Below are 20,632 nucleotides of genomic sequence, written 5' to 3'. Positions count from 1 at the left end.
AGGATGTTTTTATCAATCTGAGATAAATTATATGATTTTCAGATTCTTAACACCTCCTAATGAGGCATAATGCCACACAGCCATTTGACTTAGCCTCTAGCCCAAAGCTTACAAGTAAAGAAGTGAGGTAGGAATGGGAAATTGGAGAGACCAGTGGGTAAGAAGATATATCATATTGCAGATCACTATTATCAGAATTATTTCCAGAATTCTGATTATTCTAGAGACAGAGAGCAGATATTGAGGGAACAGTGTGATTCTCCATTAAAAACACCATTGTTTCCTGGGAAGCAAGCATGTACACAGTCTATAACTATGAGTTTGCACATCGAGGCAAGTACACTGAATACCCTCAGCAATTCACGAAAGAGGAAGAGTGCCTCTGGTGCCTCAGCCTCTGTTTTCCTTCCTGGGGATAAGGATGGAAGTAGATATATTTTCAAATTACCATATTTCAATGTAACCATTGTTATGCCTTTTGGGAAGTCATTATGAATACTCTAAAGGGCCCTGGAAATTATCAAGTAAGGTTGACAAAATATATTTACATGAATTTTTCTGATTTTTATTTACTTTTTTAAAGATTTTATTTATTTATTTATTTATTTATTTATTTATTTATTTATTTATTTTACAGAGAGAGATTGACAGAGAGGGAAAGAACAAGCATGGAGAGTGGCAGAGGGAGAGGGATAAGCAGGCTTGCTGATGAGCAGAGCGCATGACGTGGGGCTCGATCCCAGGACCCTGGGATCATGACCTGAACCAAAGGCAGATGTTTAACCAACTGAGCCACCCAGGTGCCCCCAATTTTCCAATTTTTAAAACTCCATGTGTCAACTTTCATGAAGTCAGAATAACCAGTCAAACTTAACTTTCTGATGTAACAATTATAAATACTGGACAAAATATGAGGCAACAGTTTCCAGGCATGTGTCAACTGAAATTGCTGGGCTTTGATCTTTGAGAGAATGAAAATATATGAGGTAAGTACTACATTGATCCTGGCTTTCTGCAAGGCATCCTTTCCAACTCTGGAATGGAGAGGGAAGCTGAACTGCAGCACTGTGGTTATTTTGAACTGTGGAGGCAGAAATTGGAGTTTAGGACTGCTAAAGGGACTTGAATTTGTAGATCAAGGTGCCAGAGAAAAGAAACCTGATGGAATGGAGGTCAGGAGATTATATGGGAATTTCCTAAGGATCTTGGGCTTATGGATGGACTGAACATGCTGAGGATAAGACTCCCGAAGGCCCAGCTTAGAGCAGCTACTACAGAACTGAGAGCTCAATAGAGATACAAGAAGTTGTGCAGGGCTGGAATATCCTGAAGTTGCAGACAAGCCAGAAAGGAGAGACCTTGATATTTGACATTCACTGGAGACCTCAGAACAGCCACAGTTTAGAGTTAATGACCACACTGTAAATAAGATCCCCTCACCCCCTGGATCAAAGACAGAAGCAAGATAATCAAGACCTAAACACACACATACCCTAAAAAGATTAAGAAGATCTACTAGTTATTTATCTAAATGCCAGGAAATAAACACACAATCTTTATCAAAAGATAATACAGTGCACTCTACAATATATCATACAAATGTCTAACATGCAATACAAAATTATGAAACATGGATATAAGCTAGCAATAACATAACTCATAATCAGCCAATTAGCACTCAATAAAATTGAACAAACAAACAAAACAGAAGGTGACCCAGATGTTCAAATTAATAGACAAGGACTTTAAAATAGCTCCTATAAATGTTATAGCACTTACAGGAAAAGAACGTAATGAGTAAACAAATAAAAAATATCAGCAGAAAAAAATGAAGATGATGGAAAAAAAGAACCGAATGAAAATTTTAGAACTGAAAACGTCAAGGTTTGAGGGGGAAAAATTATTGGATGTACTTATTAACAAACTGGAAACTGGCAAATGAAAGCATCAGTGAACTTGAAGACAGATTAACTGAAATTATCCAAGCTAAAATACACAGATAAATGAAGATTTAAACACACACACACACACACACACACACACACACACACACACACACGAGTCAGCAACCTATTGACAATATCAATCTAACCTATGTGGAGAAAAAAAAATAGAACAAAGCAGAAACAATGAATAAATAATGTTAAAATTTGTCAAATACAGTAAAGGTCAAAATTCCTACAGACATAGATCTAAGAAGCTAAGCAAATCCCAAGCAGGATAAATACACTAAAACTATGGTCAGGTACTTTATAACCAAACTCCTGAAAAATAAAGATAAAGAAAAAGAAATGAATGAAGCAGAGAAGGGAAAAGGACACACCAAGCACCAGTAAGCAATGGAAAGGCCAAGACAATGGAATGAAGTCATTAAAGTGCTAAAAGAAAAAACAAATTGAACCCATAATTCTATATCCAGTGCATATATCCTTCAAAATTGGTAAAGTAAAGTAAAAATATTTTCAGATAAGCAAAATAAGTGAATTCACTTCTAGCAGATTTGCATTATAATAAATGCTGAAAGATGTTATTCAGGCTGAAGGGATATTATGCCAGATGGTAACTAGGTTATATAGGAAGGGATAAATAGCACTGGAAATCAAAAATATATTGACAAATATAAAAGAACATACTTTTTCTTCTTATAATTAAAAAAACATTGCACTGAAAGTGTTCTAATGTAAATGTGCGTATATATACGTATATATACACATATATATACATATGTATATATACACACATATATACACACATATATATGTATATATACACATATGTATATATACACATTATAGGAAGGACAAAGGTTTAATTGAAATGTATTGTTTTATAGCTCTTATACATTATGTCAAGTATCTTAATATTAATTCTAAGTAGCCTGTCATAAAGTAAGAATCTCTGTTGTACTCTCTAGAGCAAAAACTATAAATATAATAAAAAAAAAGCAAAACTAAAACACCAATGTAGGGATTTAAATGGAACATAAAACACATTAATTAAAAAGAAATAAGAAGGGAAATAGAAAAATAAAAATCAGATGCGATAAACAGAAAACAAATAACAAATGGTAGATTTAAACCCAACCATATCGATTATCACTTCCAATGTAAACAAAATAAACAGTGCAATTAAAAGGCAGAGCCTGTAAGACTGAACAAAAATGCAAAATGCAACATTATTGTGTCTGTAAGTGATATCCTTACATCTCATAGAGGTTGAAAGTAGAAGTATGGAGAAGATACACACAAGTCGAGAGTAGACAAAAGAAAGTAGATATGGGTATATTAATATCAGATGAAGGATACTTTAAGATAGGAATATTGTCAGAGATAAAAGGAAACATTTCACAGCAATGCATCAGGACTTAGACACAATAATCTTACATACGTGTCTAGTAACAGTATTTCAAAATATATGAAGCAAAGTGACAGAACTGAACGAAGCCAACAAATAGATCCACAACCATAATGAGAAATTTTAATAATCTTCTCCCAATAATTGTTAGAACATGTGGCAAAACTTAATAAAGCCCTATCAAACCACCTGACCTAATTAATATTGTAGAACACTATACTGAACAAAAGCAAATGAATATTTATGTGCTAGCCCATATAAGAAGTCAAAAGACTGATATCTCACAGAGTATGTTCACTGACAACAAAATTAAATTAAGGATTAATAAAACTTAAATATCTTAAAGAGCCTTGAATATCTGGAATTAAACAACAGACTTACATAGAATCCATGGGTCAAGGAAGAAATCACAAAGGATATTAAACACAGTTCTAGCTGAATAATAATGAAACACAACATATCAAAATCTGCAGGATGCAGCCAAAGGAGTGCTATTAGGGAATGCAGATGAAGTTTTCGTATTCTAATGCAAAAACCCACTGACCCACTTTTGGGAATTTGACCTGCAGAGAAAGAGGCATGTGTGCAAAGTGGACTATGTTCAAGATTATATTCATGGTAAAGATGCTTGTAATATCAAAACACCGGAAACAATCTAAGCGTCCTTCAATAGGGGATTAGATAAATGCTGGCATGTCCACACCATGGAATATTATACTGCCGATGAATGTGTTGCTAATGAAAGATCGCTAAAACGCGTTGTTCAAGAAAAGCAGCAATCTGCGAGAGTGTGCATATTCGTACATACCACCATTTGTATTAAATATGCATACATCCAAAATGCATGTGTACATTTGTATGCTACCGTTTGTGTTAAATAGGCACACAAATGCATATGCACAAGTAGGTATTTGCTTATATTATGTTTAGAAAGTCTCTTGAGGGATACACAGGAAACTGGTGTTGGTGTTTGTCTCCTGGGAAGAGATTTGGGTAGCTGGAGAATAGAGCTGTAAGAAATAGACCTACTTTGCTCTGTGCATGTATCACTTTTTCAAACAATACATTAAATTAAGGGGGAAAAACTGTTGGTCAACTAAAAATTTTTTTTTAAAGATTTTATTTATTTATTCGACAGAGATGGAGACAGCCAGCGAGAGAAGGAACACAAGCAGGGGGAGTGGAAGAGGAAGAAGCAGGCTCATAGCGGAGGAGCCTGATGTGGGGCTCGATCCCATAACGCTGGGATCACGCCCTGAGCCGAAGGCAGACACTTAACCGCTGTGCCACCCAGGCACCCCGTTGGTCAACTAAAATTAACCTACTAGCTAAATATGGCTCTCAGACCTCTAATACAGAGCACAGCTGCTTTTAAAATACAGAGTAGAGCCGCTTTTAAAATGTTTCGAGCGCAGTGAAGCAGACAGGATTGCTGCAATGTTGTTGTGAGGTACTACACACACCACAAAACTTTTATTAGTCTAGAAGGAATGTAAGATTAAAAAAAAAAAAAAAAGCAAAGAGAATGAATCCTGGTATCATGCAGGTACCCAGCAGGTATGAGTAGATGGAGACCTGACATTCTATCCCTATTTAAAAATCTATTCCAAATGTGATAAATCTATTTCAAATGTGATAAAACTTAGCCTCTGAAATAGATAGGTAGTTACCCAGGCTCACACAACAAACAAAAGCCTCCTGACTACAAGGATATACTCTAAGGTCACCTGAACCCATTTCAAGGAGTGGTACACTTCCTGTGAGAAGTTACTGAAGGAAGATCAGGGAAGCCCCCATTAAACAAACCACCCAAATGGCCCAGCTGAGTGAAGGAGAATACCCCATCTTTCATGTGAATGCCAGAATCATCTTGAGTCTTAGTGCAGGAATAGACATTAAAAAAAAAAAAAAAACATCTTTCTTTGGACTTCACTTGTTTCACTTTTCAGCTTTTCCATGATTTGGATCAATCTCAACATTCAGAAGACCCCCAATTTCTCCTGCAATACTATCTAAATTTCAACCAAAGCTGGCAGGAACACGGCGGGCTTTCCAGACAATGGTGGAAATTCCCCTGTGAAAATGCAGTGAAGGGCTTTTATCGGGGTAACGTGTCACTACAGGCATGCTATAGAAATAGTCCCACTGCCCCTGCGAGAAACAACCCCAGAATTTGCTTGTGTTGCTTACTCATTGGGTTTAAATTACACTTTCATTTAAACATCTTCCTGGCCGTGATGACAAGGCTCAGTGACGGGAACATTTCTGTGAGGTACTCCTGTTACGGTCAATGAATGAGAAATACGGGCTGGGATACACTGTGACTACAGAACACCTGTGAGGCAGGACTGCTGTGATGTTGCTGTGAGGTATTGCACACACCACAAAACCTTTTATTAGTCTAGAAGGATGTAAGATTGAAAAAAAAAGAGAGAGAGAATGAATCCTGGTATCATGCAGGTACCCAGCAGGTGTGAGTAGACAGAGACCTGACATTCTCTCCCTGGCAGGGCTAGCAAACCACATCTCACAGGTGTGTTCTGCTCAGCCTCAATCAAGCCCACACGTACAGTCACACCAGTCACTTTTATTGTGACAGCCTAACGAGTAATCTGCTAGACAAATAGTTCTGATAGAATTGAAAAGCTAGCGTTGTAGTTTTTTTATATAAACATCTTTGCTGGGGCGCCTGGGTGGCACAGCGGTTAAGCGTCTGCCTTCGGCTCAGGGCGTGATCCCGGCGTTATGGGATCGAGCCCCACATCAGGCTCCTCCGCTATGAGCCTGCTTCTTTCTCTCCCACTCCCCCTGCTTGTGTTCCCTCTCTCGCTGGCTGTCTCTATCCTGTCAAATAAATAAATAAAAAAATCTTTAAAAAAAAAAAATCTTTGCTGCAATGCACCTTGCTGTGACGATGAGGCTTCAGAAGGAGAATTCAAAGTAAACACATTCACCACTAAAGAGCAGTCAAGAGTGAGGGGCCTGGTTCACTGAATGCTTTTCTCTAAAGTCCAAGGTTATTGAATGTAATTTACCTCTGTCATGTTTCGAGTATACTGTTGGTCAGACAGAGAGATGATAAGCACACTTGTTGGATTTCATGGAAGGTAGTAAAAGCAAAGGAAATTCCTAAGTTGTGTCCTTACGATGAACATAGAATCCTTGAAATTTAAAGCTGTAAATATCTAGTCTGACTGTCCATTTCAAAGATGAAGAAATCAAGGCCTCCATGGGGCGCCTGGGTGGCTCAGTCATTAAGCATCTGCCTTTGGCTCAGGGCCTGATCCCAGGGTCCTGGGATCGAGCCCTACGTCGAGCTCCCTGCTCTGCTGAGAGCCTGCTTCTTCCTCTCCCACTCCCCCTGCTTGTGTTCCCTCTCTCGCTGGCTGTCTCTCTCTCTGTCTAATAAATAAATAAAATCTTTAAAAAGAAAGAAAGAAAGAAAGAAAGAAAGAAAGAAAGAAAGAAAGAAAGGAAGGAAGGAAGGAAGAAAGAAAAGGAAGGAAGGAAGGAAGGAAGGAAGAAGGAAGAAGGAAGGAAGGAAGGAAGGAAGGAAGGAAGGAAGGAAAGAAAGAAAGAAAGAAAGAAAGAAAGAAAGAAAGAAAGAAAGGAAGGAAGAAAGAAAAGGAAGGAAGGAAGGAAGGAAGGAAGGAAGGAAGGAAGGAAGGAAGAAGGAAGAAGGAAGGAAGGAAGGAAGGAAGGAAGGAAGGAAGGAAGGAAAGAAAGAAAGAATGAAAGAAAGAAAGAAAGAAAGAAAGAAAGAAAGAAAGAAAGAAAGAAAGAAAGAAATCAAGGTCTCCAGAGGGCAGAAATGAAGCAATTAGGATCGCGCTGCTAGATACTAGCAAAGTCAGGATTAGAATACAGTATCCAGTCCAGGGACCTTCCCTCTTTATGCCACAGTGCTCTGGTTAGGATTTATGCCCTTTCCTAGATCAGGATGACCAGGTAAAATAGGCTTTGTACTTAAAATTGTACATATTTTCCATCAATCAAATGACGTCTACCAACGTGGTTCAACTGCTGTAACAGTGTCACTCTGTTTACGGTTACAGCTAACACACTTTGTTTATAGCCAGTTTGGTTGTAGGTATTTTGCTCTTATTATGTAAAAAAGGCACTGGTAACATAACAAGGGGCAAAAGGCAAACATGGATGACCATTTTTACGTAAACAGGATAAAAACAGAGTAAGCTTGACTAATGGTTTTCCTTAGGGATGGTAAACGTAGCAGAGATTGTGTTCTTCAAAGTAGAATTGACATTTGTACAAAGAGAACACTGAGTCAAAGAACAGGGGCAGGTCTACTAACTCTGAAATTTAATGGCCAATCCTACTACCTAATGGTCCTATTAGTGCACATTTTGAGTTTGATGCATTTGTGATACAGGACTCATGCCTTAATCCTCATTTTCTTTTGCAAACTAAACGGTGACAAGTCGCTCACTTAAAGCATCTACTCAGACCCAACAAAAATGGGAGACCAATGAAATGGTTCTACCAGCACGAACATTTACCTACCTGTTTTCCTGTTGTACAATGTTTGGTTACAAATCCATAAAAAGAAATCATTTGAGCGTATGCAGATAATTCGTGCTCTTTCTCTTCCTCACCAGGTTGCTACATCATCTCATACAAATGCACCATCTTCACAGGTTATGTATTATGTACCTTTTCACCTCCCACAGACTCCATCACAATTTACACACAGATTTCACTTGTTGCTTCTGCTGTGCTTTCACACGTGCCAAGTCCTCCCACCTTCGCGTGTAAACCCAAATCTCAATTATTACAAATCCAACGTGCTCTCAATTATGCTTAAAGACCTACTTCAAATTCAACCTCCTTCTCAAAATCTTCTCCCTGTCATCTGAAAATCATCTCTTTTTCCTCTGATCACCACGCCACAGCAATTTATCCATGGCTCCCTTCACACAAGGTTCACTTTTATTTCATATTATGTATATTTGCAAATATGACCTTCCTGCGTACAATGTTATCTGACATCAGTATTTCTCCCTTACTTTTCAAATCTGGCACAGCACCTGGCATCTGGTAGCTTTTCCATAAATGTTTGTGAATGAGTAAGGAATAGATGAATATTACAATGTCTGGAAGAGTTTGGTGAAATAGCTTTTGTCATGGACAGAGGTCCAATGTCAAGCCTCGCATTGATATATGACTTAAACCTCCTTTGAACCAACATGCAAACAAAATTCATAATCCAACTATACATTTTCTTATTTCTTTGTTTTATAATTGAAATTTAAAGGCTACAGTTAACAATCGACAAAATTGTCTTTGTTCTTTCAGAAAATATCTGAAAGAGAAACATTTTTTAAAAAGTAAATAGGATCATACATTCTCAAGGAACGTACCATATGACAGAATAAACAGATATAAATCAACATCCTTTTCACATTCTATGTTAGCTTACAAAAGATAAAAAATTTTGTATAGGTTGTCTATAGGAGATTAGTTTCTTGAATGAGGACCAGTTATGTAGAAATTCAAATATATTTGAACTTCATAAAATCCATTAATATGTATTAAGCAAAGCAAACAAATGATATTCTGGGTCTTGGAGAATATAAATAGAATGCTAATGATTCTTTTTTGATGTTAATACTTATAGAATTACATGTGAATCATTTAAGAATAAACCCATTCTTTTGATATACTCCAAAATGTCACAGCTCTTGTTCAGTTCCTGTCTACATACCCACACTGCCCTGCATAAAGTCTTACATAAAATGCTGTTTAATACATAAGTGTACATAATTTTTCACATATATCATATACATATGCTGATATATATATATATTTTTCACATATATATATATATTTTTCACATATATACATATGCTGATATATATATATATGACACATATATGGTTCTGCACATATAAAGCTGACTAGTAAGAAGGCTATACTTCCACTGTTAAAATAAAATTCATTCTATTAAAGCCATTTTTAAGAAATACCAAATAGAATAAAGAATTGTATTTTCAGATCATTGACCGTAAAATCCATCAGTTCAATTTGTATTGTATGGAGTTCTACTCTATCTGAAAGGGAAATAATTTGGACTCATTACCTATTTTGATTTCCATGTTCCTACATAAAAAAAAAATTAAAATAAAAAACTGAATTAGACAATTTTTTTAAAACTGAAAAGACTCATTGTCTAGAATGAGTCCATATCATTTTCTGTTGTTAATCTCAAATTCTTTTTACAACTTTAGTTTTAAAGTTTGGGGTTCACCAGCTGATAAGCAGTTGGTATGTGACTTTGGTTTCCCCTGACGTGTGCCCAACATGTTCAAACAGTCTTTGCTCTTTTCAGATATTTTGCAGTTTGGCATTTTAAATGTCTGTTCTCCTTAGTACAAGTCTGGATTATTAGAAATGAAGCCAAAAGGAAACTTGGAACTTTTCTAAACCATTTTATGAAAGGGAAAGACCCAGCATTGGAAGCCAACCTCAACACTGATGCTGTGCTCTTAACTTGAAGCCAAGTAGCAAAGTATCCCAGTGTCTCACCAATTTAGATTGTATTCAGTCTGAATAGAATCTGACCATTTTCCCTAATAGAATCAGCATGCAAATTCCTAGCATTCAACTGCTGAAAAGCTGTATTTAAAACTACTGTGTGGGAGAGAAGAACAATATGTGAAGGAGATATTATGCTAGACTTGACAAGGTTTAGTTTCTGACACATGTAGTCTTTATTTGAGCAAAGGCAAAAATTTAGGTATTATGTATTTTTAACGATTTCTCATAAACAGGTCAATGAAACTGTTAGCATATATTTGCCTGTATTCTCACGATCGAAGCATATTTTACACGTGCGTCAGCTATCGATGGGTCAGCCAAGGTGAGTAGCGGAAAAGGTTAATGCGAGGTTGACAAAAAAAAGCATATTTGATGTTTAATCTTTGAGTGGCCACTGAAATAATTATATAATTCATGTATACTTTCAGCTAAAATTTAAATTCTGTGTTCTGATAATCAGTTAATGAACTAGCGATTCATAATCCTTTTATTTTATTTTATTTTTCTGAAATATATATATATATTTTTTAATTTTTTTTATTACATTATGTTAGTCACCATACAGGACATCCCTGGTTTCTGATGCAAGGTTCGATGATTCATTAGTTGCGTATAACACCCAGTGCCCCATGCAATACGTGCCCTCCTTACTACCCATCACCAGTCATCATAATCCTTTTAAGTCAGACTCTACAATATTGTGAGGCGTTAAGACTGAACAATAAAATCTCCTTCTTGGATAAGGATCAGGGTTAAGAAGAGCTTCCTGGAAGAGGCTGTATTTGACCCTTGAAGAATGCACAGGAACTGAATAGGTAGAGAATGAGAGAAGGGAAGGGAAGGGATTATTTTATTAATCCAAAATCAATTTACAATATTCCAGTAATCATGTGATTTTATGAATGGAGTCCAAAGAGTCACTAGTGACATAGCCTGACCTAAAAGATGGTCCAATGTCATGAATTCTAAGCATAAGATGTTCATGTTCCATACAACATTACACATTTAGGATAAGATTATTCTGGCATTTCCAAAAGTTAGTGTGGGATTACAGAAACTATGCACACATTTTTCCTTCCATTTTAAGTTGTTTTCGAGGTGGCTCTTAACCTCCAATTAGAGAATACTGCCACTAGGGGGAGCGGTGGTGACTTGAATGGAATAGGCTTCAGTTGGTGTGACAGAGAGAGTTCTGGGTTCCATGATTCTTACTGCTTTTCTTTTCTCTTTCAAAAACTGTATAGGACAGTTAAGAAATATGCCTCAGAAGTAAACTTTTAGAAGTAATTGTGCACTATAGTACCTGGATTAGAATACATTTTCTGAGAGGTAGAATGAAACAAAAGAAAACTCAGGGCTTTGATAATAGACACAGGGTTTCAATGCTGCCTCCACCATTTATCAGTTGGGTAAAGCCAGCAAGTTCCTTAATTTCTATGACCCTCAGTTTTCTCAAATGTAAAACCTGAATTATGATACTTATTTTACAAGTTTGTTGTAATACAAAGCTATATGGTTGAACATGCTTTGGAAAGATCATGGGTAACCACCCAGATGTGACCCATGGACATTCTTGATTTAACCCCAACAGTTTTTTTTTTAAATTCATAATATTTCATTTTGAAATATGATTTCTAACTTCTTAGGAAGAGTCTGAAGTTCAGGCCACATCAGGTCTTCATTCCCCTATCTAAGAATTATTGGAGTTACGTACCTATGTGTCCCTCCCTCCACCATGGGTACTTGGTGCCTGGGTTTGTTATTAAGGATTTAGAGTAGGCTTGGTGCATTAATATCAGAAAACCACATCAGTATTTTCACATAAGCCAATAGCTTGTAGCCTTTCTGGGCCTTAGCCTCAGTTTTCTGAAAGCTCCTATCCTGTTAGAGCTACCTTGGAGGGGCTTTTCAACTTGCCTTAATTTCCCTGTTCTTTCCCACTTCATTCCCACATTTGGAGGAATCCTTCAGAGGAAGACAATATTAATTAGATAATCTCTTTAGCAAAAGCATTCTCTTCTGTGACCAAGGCATATTTTTCAGTTCCAAAATGAGAAAGAAACTTGATCTGTCATCAAATTTACTCATTTGTGTATGAGTTGGATTTCAAAGTATAAATCTGAGGAGCTTCTCCCCTCCCTCTGCTTTCTGTTATAGCCTGAATTGTGTACCCCCAAAATGCACAATTTGAAGTCCTAACTCTAAGTACTTCAGAATATGACTGTATTTGAAGATACGGTGTTTAAAGACGTAACTAAATTAAAATAAGCCTATTACCATGGGACCCTAATCAATTCTGATTTCACATCCTTATAAGAAGAGTAGATTAGGGTACAGAGGAGACAGCAGGAGTGTGCGTGCACAGAAGGACAATAGGTGAAGAGGCAGCAAGAAGGTGGCCACCTAGAAGGCAAATAGAGGAGTCTCAGAGCAAACCAACACTGTTGGTGCCTTGACCATGGATTTCCAGCATCTCAAACTCGTGAGAGAGTAAATTGCTGTTGTTCAAACTACACAGTCTGTGGCGTTTTGTTAGCTGGTATGCTATGCAGTATTTTGTTATGGCCGTCCTAGCAAACTTAGACACTCTCCAAAGGGGATGCTGATTTGGCTACCCAGTCTCTACCATTCCTATTTCTTTTGAGTGAGGTATGTTAAGGCCTTTTGTGTTTGCAAGTCAGAAGCAAGGAGGGAAGGGAAGAAGACTATGTGAAGCACAGTCAAGGAGGAGTTTTCCCTATTCTGTAGCTTGAAGGCAAGCTGAAGGAAATCACTGGGGACACCTATGGTGGGTCACAGTTCATGGAAAGGGTCTTGTTTTTTGTTTTTTCTGTTGTTTTTGCTTTTAAGAAAGTAGTCTTGAGAAAGATAACGAATTTAAGTTATTTTAAGATTATGTTGCATAGTTTTTTTAACCATATCACTTCTCCAGGATTAAACAAGGATCAAAACTTTATAATTATTAAACAAATACTACATTTCTCAGTAACAAACGAACAAAAACACTTTATACGAGTTGCACCTGGCATGAAGTTTTATGTTTCAAGAATTCCCAAATGCATCAAAAACTATTTTATTTACTTATTTTAAAGATTTATTTATTTATGTCAGAGAGAAAGACAGCTTGTGTGAGTGAGAGGGAAAGAATCTCAAGCTGATTCCCGGTAAGCAGAAAGCCCGACCTGGGGCTGTCTCAGGACCCTGAGATCATGACCTGCGTCGAAATCGAGTTGGACTTTTAACCAACTGAGTCACCCAGGTGCCCTGAATCAAAAACTATTTTAAAGGGCAAGTGATTAGTGAGTTGAAAATATTTTTAAAGCAACCATATTTTAGAAAATTTAACTACTTCTTTTTTTAAGATTTACTTATTTATTTTAGAGAGCAAGAGAGCACACACACACACACACACACACACACACACACACACCAGTGAGCAGGGGGAGGGTCGGAGGGAGAGGGAGAGAAATCCTCAAGCAGAGCCCGAAGTCAGGCTGGATCCCCGAACCCTTGGGTTCAGATCTTGACCTGAGCTGAAATCAAGAGCCAGAGGCTTAACTGACTGAGCCACCCAGGCAACCCAAATTTAACTAATTCTTTAACAGAGCTATAATATGCTTTTCACATAAGCCAACGTTACACTGATGATTGGATTTTGTCAAATTCTAAGCCCAATTCTTTGAAATACTCTTCTTAAACCCCAGTAAATCAATATCTAACCCATGAAAAGCGTCAGAATACAAATGTGATGTTGGAGAAAAGGGCTTGTAAATTATAAAGTACCTTATATGAGCCAGGGATTATCCTTTATGCTTATTATCCTGAAGTATGATGACCTGTTCAAAAAAATACTATTTCTGCTCATCTCTTTAGGCTTTCATTAGCGTGAGCCTAAGAGAAAGCAACAATAGGTCTGTGAAATCAGACCAGATTGTTATAGTGACACCCAGCAGTGTTTCTCTGGAGGTATCTCTTCTGCCTCAGTGTTTCTAGCATTGCATTGGTGACTATCCTGATCTAATATGGAGAAGTATACTCATATTTGAGCAGTAAAATAATGAAGCCCTTAAAAAGTCAGAGGGATACAGAGAAATGTACAAACAGGGTAGGAGAAAAGCTCCCGAGAAAATAAGAAAACTATACTAAAAATTTTTCTAGGCCCTTTTAATTCTGTGTTTGTCACATGGGCACAGGAGAACATTGTGTGTTTTAAGCACCCTAAGTACACAACCGTGATGGTCTCCGGTGTTCCGGGAGGGAGCCTGGTGAAATCATGCTTTGAACTCACTGGATACAAAAGCCTTCCATGCTAATGGAGGAACTGTCCTCCAAGCTTGAAGTCTTGGTCGCCAAACTTAAACTTAGTGCGGAGAGAAGCGGATGATTCCTGGTTTTGTGATTTTCTTACAAACTGACCAAAATGGAACTACTGATTATCGCTTTTTTCACTAGAAAGAGAAATTGCTTTTTCTCTCACTCTCTCATTCTCATCGTCTCTTACACTTACACACACACACCCTTTTACCAGAACAAAATAATATATATATATACATTTAAACATAAAGCAACCTGTACTTCCTACAGGTTTTTAATGTTATTAGCAATGATTTTCCCGCCCTCCACATTTATATTATGCATTTTTTCATGAAATCATAAAATCACAGTGTTTTAAATCTTAAACGGGAGACCATTTGAATTTACAAATAAATAAAGCCTAAGTAGAAAAATTATTTCCTCAAGTTTCGTTTTCAAAATGAAAGAAGCGTTTTACATTTTATATTGCTGTCCTAAGAGTGGGTTTAACAAGTATTTATGAACACGTGCAGCTATTTTTTTAATCCACAGAAGACATCCTTGTCTACATAATATATCACTGCATTAACATAGCATTGAGCTGTTCGTTATTTTAAACAGGAAGCATTTTGTATCATGGAACTGCCAATAAAAAAATAGAATTAATGACAACACTGTAATCTTTTAAATAATAATGTCAAGAATACCTCCAGTATCTATGCATTGAGTGAAGTTATATTAGCTTTGGTTGTTGTAACTGTCCCATTGGGAGGTAGGGAGTCCAAAGAACAGGACAAGATTTGCTCCAGGTAAATCAGAAATATGGCCTTGATGGTCTGGGTTCCCATGACTCACGGTTTTCAGATACAAGAAAAGGTTTTGTAAGTGCCACATGCATTCTTAAATATTCTCAGTATGTCAACCATTCTGCATGATATGGTTTTACTTACCTCATGGTCTTGCCTGCCTTGCACTAGGTATGTTCTAGATTGCCAGTGAACCTATTAAACTATGGCTCCAAGAAATGAATGTCCAATTTAGATATAATCTAATCTGAGCTAAGAAAAGAATGTCTTCAACTCTTAGACCTCGGATTCCTTACTGACGCTGTCCTTCTACCATCATCTTGGACACAGACACTGGACAGCATAGCACACTGAGGAAGGGTGCTCATTTTCTTGAAAGTCAATAAAGGACCAACTCCTCAACAGTGATTCTAATTTCTTATTCTTTCAAGTAGTTTCCCATAATCAGTTCACTTTCTCAGCAGTCCTAGTATTATACTTTTTTTATTTGACTCTCTTACCAAACCGCTTCTCTTAAGACTGGTGCTAAGAGCTACCCTGGTTAAGACTGGGTAACCTTTCAAGGTTACACCTCATGGTCTCATCCTATGTCATCTGTAATTTTCAACACAACTGAGAATATCATGACTCCGCCTATCTTAGGATGAGTTCCCAATCCATACTGAAATACTTTCAAATGTTGGAAAACGGTCTTTGTCCTCACTCTTTTTTAAAGGCATTCTGATTATTATAATATTATATTTTGTTTGTGTACCATCCTCACAACCCACACAGCACTGGATTTGTGTTTCTCCTGACATAACTGTTGAAAATAAGCCTGAAAATTTTTAAATGGAGGCATACTTTTTATAAAATGTATATCTTCCTACTACTTGAAGAAGCTGATTTATATAAAGCAGAAATCCATTCAAATAGGTCAGAAATTCATGAAATGGATAACAAGAGGTTAGCTCATCGTGTTTATCTTGTGGTCTGCCCACATTCTGAAAGCAGATGCACAAGAATGTCTCAGCACACTGGCCCAGAGATTAGTGCATTCTTGTCTGGTACAAGGATTGTAAATTAACAGTCCCCTACGGGGACCAGGTGGCAACCTAAATTAGTGAATCAAGCTTGGTGGGAGCTATGCAGCCCTGGAGATACTAATTTTTCCACTTGTAAAATGAAAGCATGATCTAGAGTCTAGTTGATACTAATAATATCAGGGACTAAGCCATTCATTTCACTCTGGATAAAATCTTCCTTCACAGCTCTACACATCATATTTCCATATGGGCTTATTTTCATATAGTTAGATGTTTTGGCATCCTAAAAATAAAAAACTGAATAATTGGTGGCATTTTTCTCTTTCTGGGCATGAATGGCATATAGATGCATCTGGAGTATGTGCCATTTTTTTCCCTGAGAAGATAATCATAGTAATGCACCTTCCTTAACTGTCTAAAAATCAATACTATCCTTGAAGCTTCATCAACCCTCCATTTACTTCACATTAAACTATAACCTGAGGCATTTAAAAAAAAAGACACTATGTGTACTTTTTAGTAAAAAACTTAATCATTTTTACATAGCAAAATGTTTAAGATTTCTCACCAATAAGAAATCAATATTCAATATCAGTTTTAAGGGTATTTAGTTAATTCATATATAAGGATTTTATAGGATCCCTCCTTTGGGTCAGATACCATGCCAACATTTGGGGTAAATGAGTAATAGTGACTGACTGACTCTGTCTTTGTGTTCCTAAGTGTTCGGTGGAGAGAAACATCCCTACAAGGTCAGCTGTGTGCCATTGTGGTTGCCCTGGAGCCAGAGTTAGGATGGATGTGGGCAGTCGCATACAGAGCCAGCGGGGCCCACCAATTTCTTATGTATTTCAAAAAGGCATTTGGAACTCTCATTCTGAAGCAGGAACAAAACAAATTCTCCTTTTACATTTAATTTATGACTGGCCTTAAGTTTAACTTTTCAGAAGGGCTTTATTTCAACTAACATAGACTCAATTTAAATGATCAAAGAGAAAAATCAGAGTCAATTAATTTTAAAAGATAGCAAAAGGCTATTTCTAAGATTGTACCTAAAAAAATTGAGATTTTTTTTAAAGGCCTGGATGAATGCCATATTTTATAATGCCTCAGGCACAGATTTTAAATGTGAGTATTACAGTGCAAGAATTAGAGCCCTGTTAGTGAGAGATCATTATGAACAGTGGAGAGAAGAGATGGCCACCTTCCTTTTTAGGCAATATTTAGAGCTTATTGGCAAGAATACTCAAGGGCACTGTAGAAATTCTGAATTGGTCAGGAAACCAAAAAATCCCAAGTTACCTATGAAGATAGTTGGCAACATGTCTGGCCATTAAGCATGTCAAGTATGGAATTAATAACTAAAATATTCTAGGCTGCACATTTTTTATTCTCCTTCAAGAATGGCAGTCAAAATGTGAACCATCAAAGTGGACTTGACAGCATTTTATAGCAATTTTTCCCTCCTTTTGGGCTTGTTTAGTTTTCTGTTATAATTTGACAGTTTTAAGCACTCTTTCTTTGACACAAACAAGGATACAGAGTAAAATTATGGCTTCATTTTACAGAGGCCATATTTGCAAAAACAAGTGTCCATTTTGCAATAACATAAGCACCAGTGACAGAAAATAATACTTTCATATGACAGTGGGCAAAGACTTAGGAAGAAAAATCAGTATCTATTGAGTGGACTTATGCCTTAACAGAGATTAGATATGGGGTTCTTGGGATTTCTGTGTTTGCTTGGTAAGAGGTACAATTACTAGAAATATAAGGAAAAGTAACTTTTAAAAGTATTTCTCTTGAAACTAATTGTCTAAAAATAATAATAATGAATTACTCATTGGTTGCTGTGGATTGGCCAAGCATAGTCTCTACTTTGAAAGAACACATGCAATTCTCTATAAATCTTTCTAGAAAGTGCTAGTATGAAAGAAAAATGTATTTTTAGTGACATTTTTTGTTTTTAATTCTGCATTCTTCTCAGTGCCCACAGAAAACACTATGGACGGTCATTATTAACCTCAGGATCAGGCAACCAACTTTAAATATTTATCATGGGTCTTCTTTACCAATCTTTAAAAATGTTTAATATTTGGCTGGGGTTTTTTTATACTGGGGATGAAACTAAGCCTTAATTACATGGAATTTAATATTGAATGCAACATCATTTAAAGAGCAAGCCTTCTCTGTTATATTTCCTTTCTTGACAAGTTTTATAAAATACCTTCAGGTAAGCACCATATGAGATCATAAGGGACTTATTAGTCCTTGCATTTGGCAAAAAGTGGATGGAAAACTACAAGGTTCTTTACTGTTGTAGGGACCCTCACAGAGTCCAGACTGACCGATCAGGACTGCATGGTGAAGGTACTCACGAGGGGAAGGAAGATTGTGTCTTTTATAAATTTCTGTAGGGGGTTCTGAATGTCAACCTACAAAGTTACTTTACAAAAAAAAAATTTAGGTCTCATAATATCTCCTTATGTGTTGTCAATTCTACAGCTTTGTTACCAATAGTGAATAGGAGGAAGAACCCAGAGATAATTCAGAAAAATGAATCACACCAAAGACAAAGAGATGAACATTTTTCATTATGGTAAAAAGATATGCTAAGCATATTAATCACACAGATAAGATAGGAGAGAACACTCAACTCTTTTAAGACCAAAATGTTTTCAAGCACCTAATTACAAGTGAAGTGTTCACTGATGGCCATTAGAGAATTAATGGCCTTTAAAACCGACAATATATTTTTTTCATTACTTTATTTAATTAATATTTATTCTCTAACCTGTAACCTGAATAAAAATGAAACTGCACCTTCGAATGAGGCTGAACAAATGGGGAAAAAAAATCCAAAATCAGTACTAATGCTTACTAAATTTGTAAAGGTCGAGATTACCTTTCAGGATCTCATTTACATCATCTGTAAAGTGGGGTGACAGGAGGAGACAAGATTACCTCTAATAGCTGTGTGGGTATAAGAGCCAATGAGTCTATGGGGCGCCTGGGTGGCGCAGTCATTAAGCGTCTGCCTTTGGGTCAGGGCGTGATCCCGGCATTCTGGGATCGAGCCCCACATCAGGCTCCTCTGCTGGGAGCCTGCTTCTTCCTCTCCCACTCCCCCTGCCTGTGTTCCCTCTCTCGCTGGCTGTCTCTCTCTCTCTGTCAAATAAATAAATAAAATCTTTAAAAAAAAAAAAAAAAGCCAATGAGTCTAAACCGGGGTGCTAAGAATGTTGGAAAGAAGAACTAGGTTGGCAATGGAAATATCGGGGATACAATAAAAGCTAAAAAAATCAGCTTTTAAATCTGATAGGACCCAAATTTCCTGAACCGTATAATAACCAACATCTTTACTCAACTAGCCAGACATATATAAACACCTGAGGAATGTTTCTGAGAAATCCTAATTCTTTATGATGAACAGGTAAATATGACCAACATGCTAGTGTTTATTCTCAAAGAGAAACTTCATATTGTTTTACTCGGCCCCTCTTTGGGCACTTTCAGTGGCACAAATCTTCTTACCTTTTCAGTAGTCTCTTCATTACCAGTAATAGTTAATTAACAGGCTTTTTCTAACTTATATAAGCTTTCCGTTCTGGAACACTTTATGCATGTGCTTTTTAGATAAATTAGAATCAACTTAAGTAGTAAGCTAATTAAGCTCATCCCGGCACAGTACCAAGGAAAATATGTGCAAAATATGTGAACAAATGGGAAACAGATGGAGTCAGTAACAGTAATTTTTAAAATTTTAAAATTGTAAACTATAAATGATAAGATGTTACTTCACCTCTCTTGGCCTCACTTACTTCATCTGTACAATGGGGTAAGAGAAGAAAAGGAACAAAATAATTTATAAGATCTGTTTTAGGTGTAGGAGCTTACGAGCCTAAAATGGAATGCTAACAAGGTTGGGAAGGAAAACTGAGTAATGAATGCACGCAACTGTGCTCCTGCCAAACTTTATTTATCCACCTTACATTTCATCTAAGGTTAACATTTCTTATTAGAAATAGATCAGATCAGATATCTTCCCTATTCAGGAAGGGTTTTTTTTTTTGGGGGGGGGTTAAGATTTTTAAAAAAATAGCATTGTCTAAAAATACCAAATAGCTTTCTGGAGCCAGCAGAGAGAGGTCAGATGTATTTGTGGCCTTCCATCAGAAGCACGTATCATGGGTATAGATAGCCCATCTAAGCAGCGATTGCCTTGAGAGTCAGTACATGAAGTTTAGGAATAAAGGAGAATCATCTGGCCATTTGAGAAAAGCAAAATCTTGTAAGTGGCTATTACAAGACACAATAAACAATATTCCTTGTCAATCTGGAAAGGTGAAGAAATAAAGATAGTCTGTTTGTGAGAGCTAACTATGCCCTTTTCCTTTCAGTGAAAACAGTAAAGATGAAAGTAATTGTATCATGTATTCTTATGCTCAAGAATAACACCATCCCAATCCAGATGGAATGAAGGCTATTTTCTTGGTTGGTAACCAGAATGATCCATAGGTCAAAGGCCAATCATACACATATACTGGCTGAGGGATTATCAAGTCAATTTCCTAGAGATCAAAGGTTTGTTTCCTGACT

General features: G+C 36.8%; 1 protein-coding gene across 2 annotated transcripts in view; it reads right to left on the bottom strand.

Moving 5' to 3' along the window:
* Window positions 1–20,632, bottom strand: part of FGF12 (fibroblast growth factor 12) — a 250,011-nt gene that overhangs the window by 25,473 nt on the left and 203,906 nt on the right. The gene's annotated exons all lie outside the window — the stretch shown is intronic.

Source organism: Ursus maritimus, unplaced genomic scaffold (genome assembly GCF_017311325.1).
Source record: "Ursus maritimus isolate PB19 unplaced genomic scaffold, ASM1731132v1 scaffold_4, whole genome shotgun sequence".
NCBI classification, from domain to species: Eukaryota; Metazoa; Chordata; class Mammalia; order Carnivora; family Ursidae; genus Ursus; species Ursus maritimus.
Note: the sequence above shows the minus strand (reverse complement) of the source record. Positions and strands in the feature narration are given on the sequence as shown.